Genomic DNA, 8,857 nt, shown 5'->3' with positions numbered 1-8,857 from the left:
AATTATTTATGTTTGAGAAGCTAAAGCAGCTGTTTCAGTGTTTACGGGATTTAATCACAGTGACAGCAGAGGAAGAGCTTAAATGTATTAGCAGCATTCGGGATGATTAACTGAGCACTAATCCTGCGTTTTTGCGGGGTGGTGGTGTTTTTGAGCAAAGTGTTTCCTTTTAATCAAGCAAAAATGTATTCAAAGTAGTCAAAAATTTTAAACTATCAATAAAATGACTCGAGCCATTCATCAAGCAAAACGTACAAACCGTCAAAGGTTTACATTTTTTAAATAGGAATGCTATTCCTGATAAATTAGAACTGGAAGATGAGTCATGATATTGATTTTTCATAGTTTTTCTGAAATGTTGCAAAGTGATTAATTGGTTAATTACTCATCTACAGTAGAAATATTAGGACTGGATTAATTATTGAAGACGCAACTGTGAAATTACCAAAGTTGACTCAATAACACGCCTTGTCAACAAAACACAATAAACAAATCAACATCTAGATTATACTAAATAAAACACAAACACAGTAAACAAATACTTTTTTGTGTTAACTGACCTATGACCTATTCAAGCATAAGAAAAGGTGACAAACACACAACAGAAAACGCTTAAATTGGGTCTCCAGGCACTTTGTTACTAGCAGCCTTTCACAAAACCAAATCTTTATTCCCTTCTTTTAACATTAGTCTACAAAAAATACCCACAATAACATAGTGTGACAAGCAAAATAAAAAGTAAAATACTATTTTTATGGCAACAAGTTGAACAAAGAGGTACAATGTTAAGTGTCTACAGCCATTTGTAAAACACGGTGGAGGCTCTGTCATGGTTTGGAGCTGCATTTAAGCCACCATCTAACTGGCAACAGCTCAATCTTTCAGCATGATAGGAACGCTAAACACACTGCCAACAGTAAAAAAGAAAGGTGGTCTAAGAAAGTTCAGTCTACAGGGAGTGCAGAATTATTAGGCAAATGAGTATTTTGTCCACATCATCCTCTTCATGCATGTTGTCTTACTCCAAGCTGTATAGGCTCGAAAGCCTACTACCAATTAAGCATATTAGGTGATGTGCATCTCTGTAATGAGAAGGGGTGTGGTCTAATGACATCAACACCCTGTATCAGGTGTGCATAATTATAAGGCAACGTGCTTTCCTTTGGCAAAATGGTTCAAAAGAAGGACTTGACAGGCTCAGAAAAGTCAAAAATAGTGAGATATCTTGCAGAGGGATGCAGCAGTCTCAAAATTGCAAAGCTTCTGAAGCGTGATCATCGAACAATCAAGCGTTTCATTCAAAATAGTCAACAGGGTCGCAAGAAGCGTGTGGAAAAACCAAGGCGCAAAATAACTGCCCATGAACTGAGAAAAGTCAAGCGTGCAGCTGCCAAGATGCCACTTGCCACCAGTTTGGCCATATTTCAGAGCTGCAACATCACTGGAGTGCCCAAAAGCACAAGGTGTGCAATACTCAGAGACATGGCCAAGGTAAGAAAGGCTGAAAGACGACCACCACTGAACAAGACACACAAGCTGAAACGTCAAGACTAGGGATGGGTACCGGTATCTGGTGCCATGATGGCACCGGTTCTGACATAAACGGTAGTAACCAGACCGAAAAGCAGCGCACATTTCGGTGCTTTTTTTTTTCCTGAGCTGTGATACACTTTGAATTCTAGCCAATCATTTTACGTTTCCGAGGATAGTAGGCGGGTCCAGGTACGTCCGTTCTTTTAGAGCAGCGCTACAGATTAAAAATGCCCAAAGCGAAGTGGTCAAAAGTCTGGCTGTACTTCACAGCAAAATATGCAAACTCAGCAGCCTGCAACAAGCGCTTTAAGCTGATACTGTGATACTGTCAAAGGAGGTAACACCTCGAATCCGATGAAACACCTGGCGACGCATAGCGGTTTTTTTTAAAGCCGAAAAATGCGCCGTATTTGATAGCTTTCTGCGAGACCTCACACCGAGCACATCTACTGCGGGTGTGGTGCCTGTTATCGGACCCGGAGTTAGCAACATCCCCCAAGAACCCGCAGAGGAGAGTCCTGGCCCCTAGCCCTGCCAGTGTAGCAGAAATGATGAGGATGATGATGGCAGCAGCAGCCGTTCTTCTCTGCGTGAGTAGCTTAATGTTGTTCGTGTATAATTTACGTTGAGTAGGCTAAAGACGTTATTAAATTAATGCACGTAAGGTGAACTAGCAAACACAGTCGTAGCCAGAGATGGGCAGTAACGCGTTACAAGTAACGCGTTACTGTAATCCGATTACTTTTTTCAAGTAACGAGTGAAGTAAGGGATTACTATTGCAAAAACGGTAATTAGATTACCGTTACTTTCCTGTAGGAACGCTGCGTTACTGCATTACTAAAACCGTGATTTTTTATTTTTTTTTTTTTTATTTTTTTTTTAATTTTTTTTTTTTGCGAGAATGTCTCATGACAGTGACGTAAGCAAGTGCGACGTTCGTGACAACAGCTGTGTGCAGATCAACAATGGATCATATATCAAGTACCGGAGAGAGTATGAGCGTGCAGCGTTTAAAGCGTGGAAGTACTGACCTTACTTTAAGTTTGATTCCATAAAAAGTGACAAAAACATTAGTGTCCGTTGTGCGTGGGAAGAAAACTTCTTTTTACAGCGAAAAAAACCCCTAAACTTCCAAGCAAGCACCGAGTGCGCTACCACGTAATGGGAAATTCACAGAGAAACTCGCGGATTCTTCCACTGACCGCTGCGGCACACCTGCACCAGAGCACACCTCCGCCTACGCCTCTCCTGCTTTACAGGTGAAAATAGAGCAACAGGACCGCTAGTCTTTGACTTTATTTATTTTCTGCTGTGTTTTACTTGCATCTATTTGAAAGACTGAGTGTAAACACAAAAAATATTTTATTTTATGTGCTGGAATGTGAGGAAATAGGTTTAAATGTTAAACTAATTTCTTCCAGTCAGAGAATGGTGCATATAATTTAATTTTTGCTTGATGCATAAAGTTAAAAGATTAAAACTAATAAAACAAGTTTTAAAAAGAGACTTTTCCATTTGATTACATTTTGTATGATGGATTATGCAGAAAAAGTAGAATTGGGCTGAAAGATCTATCGCTTTATCACCTATTCAGGTTGTAAATCGTGTTTTTTAAAAAGTAACTAAGTAATTAATTACTTTTGAAAATAAGTAATCAGTAAAGTAACGGGATTACTTTTTTCAAGTAACTTGACCAACACTGGTCGTAGCTACATGCAGCTGTCTTCTTGTTTGATGGCAGATACTCCCTTCACCCTGGCCAAAAAGGCTAAAATGACCAAAGAAAAAGTGGAAAACAGCTAAACATGAGAGGTTTTTGGACAAAGTTTGTGTTTTTTTTCCATTGTTTAAGCACTGCTTCCAGCCAAGAGTGATACCATATATGCCCTATAGCTGCAGAAAAGGCTAATATTGTTATCTTTTTACAAAAAAAACAGCTGAACATGAGAGGTTTTAGGATCAATTTTGTGTTCTCCATTCTTTAGGCACCGGTTTGAGCACCGTTTAAGCACCGGCACCGTTTCAAAAGTACCGGTTTGGCACCGGTATCGGATAAAACCTAAACGATACCCATCCCTAGTCAAGACTGGGCCAAGAAATATCTCAAGACTGGTTTTTCTGAGGTTTTATGGACTGATGAAATGAGAGTGAGTCTTGATGGGCCAGATGGATGGGCCCGTGGCTGGATTGGTAAAGGGCAGAGAGCTCCAGTCCGACTCAGACGCCAGCAAGGTGGAGGTGGAGTACTGGTTTGGGCTGGTATCATCAAAGATGAGCTTGTGGGGCCTTTTCGGGTTGAGGATGGAGTCAAGCTCAACTCCCAGTCCTACTGCCAGTTTCTGGAAGACACCTTCTTCAAGCAGTGGTACAGGAAGAAGTCTGCATCCTTCAAGAAAAACATGATTTTCATGCAGGACAATGCTCCATCACAGGCGTCCAAGTACTCCACAGCGTGGCTGGCAAGAAAGGGTATAAAAGAAAAAAAACTAATGACATGGCCTCCTTGTTCACCTGATCTGAACCCCATTGAGAACCTGTGGTCCATCATCAAATGTGAGATTTACAAGGAGGGAAAACAGTACACCTCTCTGAACAGTGTCTGGGAGGCTGTGGTTGCTGCTGCACGCAATGTTGATGGTGAACAGATCAAAACACTGACAGAATCCATGGATGGCAGGCTTTTGAGTGTCCTTGCAAAGAAAAGTGGCTATATTGGTCGCTGATTTGTTTTTGTTTTGTTTTTGAATGTCAGAAATGTCTTAAATAATCAGGCCCCATCTTATCTTAATGACCTTGTAGTACCATATCACCCTATTAGAGCACTTCGCTCTCGCTCTGCAGGCCTACTTGTTGTTCCTAGAGTATTTAAAAGTAGAATGGGAGGCAGAGCCTTCAGTTTTCAGGCCCCTCTTCTGTGGAACCAGCTTCCAGTTTGGATTCGGGAGACAGAAACTATCTCTACTTTTAAGATTAGGCTTAAAACTTTCCTTTTTGCTAAAGCATATAGTTAGGGCTGGACCAGGTGACCCTGAATCCTCCCTTAGTTATGCTGCAATAGACGTAGGCTGCCGGGGGATTCCCATGATGCATTGAGTTTTTCCTTTCCAGTCACCTTTCTCACTCACTATGTATTAATAGACCTCTCTGCATTGAATCATATCTGTTATTAACCTCTGTCTCTCTTCCACAGCATGTCTTTTATCCTGTCTTCCTTCTCTCACCCCAACCGGTCGCAGCAGATGGCCGCCCCTCCCTGAGCCTGGTTCTGCTGGAGGTTTCTTCCTGTTAAAAGGGAGTTTTTCCTTCCCACTGTCGCCAAAGTGCTTGCTCATAGGGGGTCATATGATTGTTGGGTTTTTCTCTGTATCTATGAAGCGCCTTGAGGCGACTTTTGTTGTGATTTGGCGCTATATAAATAAAATTGAATTGAATTATATTTGTGAATGTGGCGATGTTATATTGGTTTCACTGGTAAAACTAAATAATTGAAATGGGTATATATTTGTTTTTTGTTAAGTTGCCTAATAATTATGCACAGTAATAGTCACCTGCACACACAGATATCCCCCTAAAATAGCTAAAACTAAAAACAAACTAAAAACTACTTCCAAAAACATTCAGCTTTGATATTAATGAGTTTTTTGGGTTCATTGAGAACATGGTTGTTGTTCAATAATAAAATTATTCCTCAAAAATACAACTTGCCTAATAATTCTGCACTCCCTGTATGTTGAAGAAGGTGACTTTCCAGGCCCGAAGCTCATTGCATGAGTGAATGTGTGCCATCACCAAAGCTAAAGGTGGTTCAAGAAGATATTAAAGTGTCACTTTTTTGGTCACCTCATGAAAAGAGCACGTCATGGAAATGATTTGAAAGACACATTTAAAGTTACATTTTTTAAAAAGTCCTTGAAATGCTGGGTACTGTGTTATTTCTAACAAATATGACACAAATGGAAGTAAATAATATAAACTGAGGTCTATTTTTGGCCTTGGATTAATGCACATTGAGCTCCAGAGTATTTAACAGTAAGACAAATCAAAATACACTCCATGGCCTGAATTTGTTGAAAAAAATAAAAATTAACAAATATGGCAAATGGACTTTTACACTCCCACTGGCACTCAAAGTGCTTTGAAACATTACAAGCCACATTCATCCATTCACCCAGGGCTTTAGGAGCTTTTTAATCTGTCACACACACAATCACACTCCGGTGACCGCATCGGGAACAATTTGGGATTAAATACCTTTCCCAAGATACTCAATCAGATCGAACCAACAACCTCCTGATTGCTTGACGACCCACTCTATCTCCTTAGCCACAGCCGCCTGTACAGAGTGTATCCTTTAACGCTCATCTTTGGTTCACTGTTAGTGGAAAGAAAAAGCCAACACTTAACATAATTTATGACGACCCAATTTCCCCATTAACGACCTGGACACAAATATTAGTCATTTCCACTGCTTTGATGCTCAGTGCACAGACTCAAGCTTCGTGGCTCACAGTCCTTCGCTTCAGTGTCCAATCAGCAGAGACAGCTGAGACTTGAAAGGCAGCCGACAGATGAGTCACTGTTATACCACAGAGACAACACGCTCGTTCAGCTGCTCGCCGAGGAACAATGACTGTTTCATGACAAACTAAATTCTGCCGTGCTTCAGATGACCCTCAGTCAGACTGTGGGGCTGTTTTTCCTCCCCTTTCTCCATCTTTTATTCTCAGTTATGGATTTTTATACAACTGCTTGCACCCTGAATTTTTATTACCATAACACAAAGCACTAACAACGTTTAAATCTGCCCTTTGGGACTTTTACACAGGTTTCCATCTAAGCAGCATCCTCTATGTGCCCATTCTCCTAATGTTTCCAACTGTTGTGAAGCTAAAAGAAATGCAGGCTTTGACTCACACCACACAGCTGAAGCGTATGTTGCTGTTTGGCTAAATCATGTTGTCAAATTATTACTATAACGAGCATGTCAGGTCTAAAATTGAGGCAGTGTGTTTATATTAATAATGGGCTTGTGTGCATGGCCTTATTAAAATGGAAATGCAGGATTTACAACCGAGTGATACGGCAGTAGTTGTGTAGCTCATGCAGATTATAGTGGATCATTAGAGGCTGTATAATTTGAAGCCCAAAGAGGCCATGATTCAGTAATCCATTGCAGCCACAGTGGATGTTTTTATTTGCTACGTGTGGTCGAAAAATTTCATTATTTACCAGGACTGCAGCAACAAAACATACGATGAAAACTGAAAACTGTATTTTCTACCGATTTTACATAATAATAACAATAACAACATAATAATTAAACTGTTGTGTTGCATTTTCAGTTCCACAGTTCTTATATATTCTGTTTATATTCAATCACTATTTTATATTTAACATAATATTTGGTGCTAAAAATAGATAAAGATAACTATTCTTTTAAAAAAAGGAAAGAAAAACATTTTCTGATATAATGACGCAAGAATGACCTCAGGATCTACAGTGGCAGCTCCAACCCTGAATGATTAACCGACTGTAGAAACCACATAAATATTAATTAGTTTGTTTGTTTATGTACAAATTAAAAACAATGATGTAATCTTTTTAATTCTACATTAGTTTTATTGTTAAACAGCAGTCTGCTAGCGGCTCTGTGAGTCTGTACTGTTCAGCATTCGCACGCTGATGCGTGACGAAATTAGTTACAAAGTTACAAATTCCAACTACAATAACTTAAATCTGCATCAGGTTCTGCAAATATTTAAATTAAAATGATAAATCTTTCAAAATGAAACAAAAGTACAGAAACAGCTAACTAGTAGTTAGCAACTAAAGCAGAACTGGAGCTGGGCTGTACTTTGTGAAATACCACTTTGTACCACAGGATGGCGTAGTGATGATGGAGCAGTCTTTATTAATGAGGAGACTTAAGAGCACATTTTTCTTTAAAACGGCAGCCTGCAAAAGACAAAGTTAAAGCAGCACACAGCAGGGGGTAAAATGCTGCCCCTAGTGGTGAAACCTTTGAGTAAACTATACAGAGGGTTATTACAAAAAACACCCTTAAGCTAAATGCTAATTTTCCCAATACTGTCCAAAACCTTGGTGTGAAAACTAACAGGTCACTACATGTCCGCATCCTAGCAACAATCCATGAACCGAACATTAAAAGCTTCCACATGAAACACTTTCCTCTGTCTTTAGCCAGTGCAAACACAGTCAAAAAATATCATGTTTGGGGTTTATTCTCTCATTTGGATAAAGCAGGCAGTTTGAAGATGCCAAATTGTGCATTTTTAACTAGACAGTTTGTACACTGAACATTAAATAATTCATCATAAAACAACAAATTAAAATATCATAAAGACAATATTAGCACACAGCGGTGTGTTGCAGCTCACCAGTATCTGATGCTTTCCGTTGAGTTGCTGACTGAATGTCTGAATGTCATCTCCAGAAATGTCCTCAGTGCCATTCGTTCTGCATGGACTGCACGGCTGGAGCCAGGCCTGCTCCGACACTCAGGATGATGCAAATGGTTTTGCTTACTGCTTTAATGATAGACGATAATATCCTGCTGCTGATGAAGGATGTGTTTACTTTTAGTGCTTGACTGTGCTCTGAAAAACCCCCCACGTGCATGTGTGCACGTTAACACTACCAGGAGGAGGGTAAGGGGATAACTAAAAGAGTTTTTTGCAACCTCCAGCAACATTTAACGCACTCCCACCAGAAATGGTGTGCGCGCTGTATAATTTGGGCCCATCACTTGAGCATTTCAGTAGCGAGCCGCGTCTCTGTGGGTAATGGAATTCATTGTTAGGACCACTCTGGAGGTCCCTCAGAAGTGTGGGCACAAGACAAATGGTGCTCATCAATATCTGCCTGCTGCTCTGTAACCACAGCAAAAGGAAATGAATGACAGAATGCTTTTTTGACATCTGAAGACATCTCTTGGAGAAATTGGCTATGCAGATTGAACATCAAGAGGCCTTTGGAGAAGGAAAGACTGCTGCCTGTTCATGTGAAAAAAATCCCGGAGATGTCTCCATTCACAGTTAGAAAAAGAAAAGAGAGAAAATTTATGCTTTTAGTTTTGTTTTAAATGTGCACTCTGATTCTGGTAAAAGTCCAAAACAATGAGTGTAGGGGTGAATGCAAAGAGTGATATTATCTTTTTATGTTTTTACATTTTAATGTCACTGTCTCAGGGTTTGAAATAACATCCTCGTACAGTCCCGTACCGCTGGTGTTTTTATTCCTTTTTACACCTGGGATATCAGAAAAGCATCTGTGCACTGATCTCCGTGGCTTGAAAATTTCAGC

Source organism: Perissodus microlepis, chromosome 14, assembly GCF_051167445.1.
Source record: "Perissodus microlepis isolate ML-2025 ecotype Zambia chromosome 14, ASM5116744v1, whole genome shotgun sequence".
Classification (NCBI taxonomy): Eukaryota; Metazoa; Chordata; class Actinopteri; order Cichliformes; family Cichlidae; genus Perissodus; species Perissodus microlepis.
The sequence above is the reverse complement of the archived record's forward strand: the minus strand, read 5'-3'. Positions refer to the sequence as shown.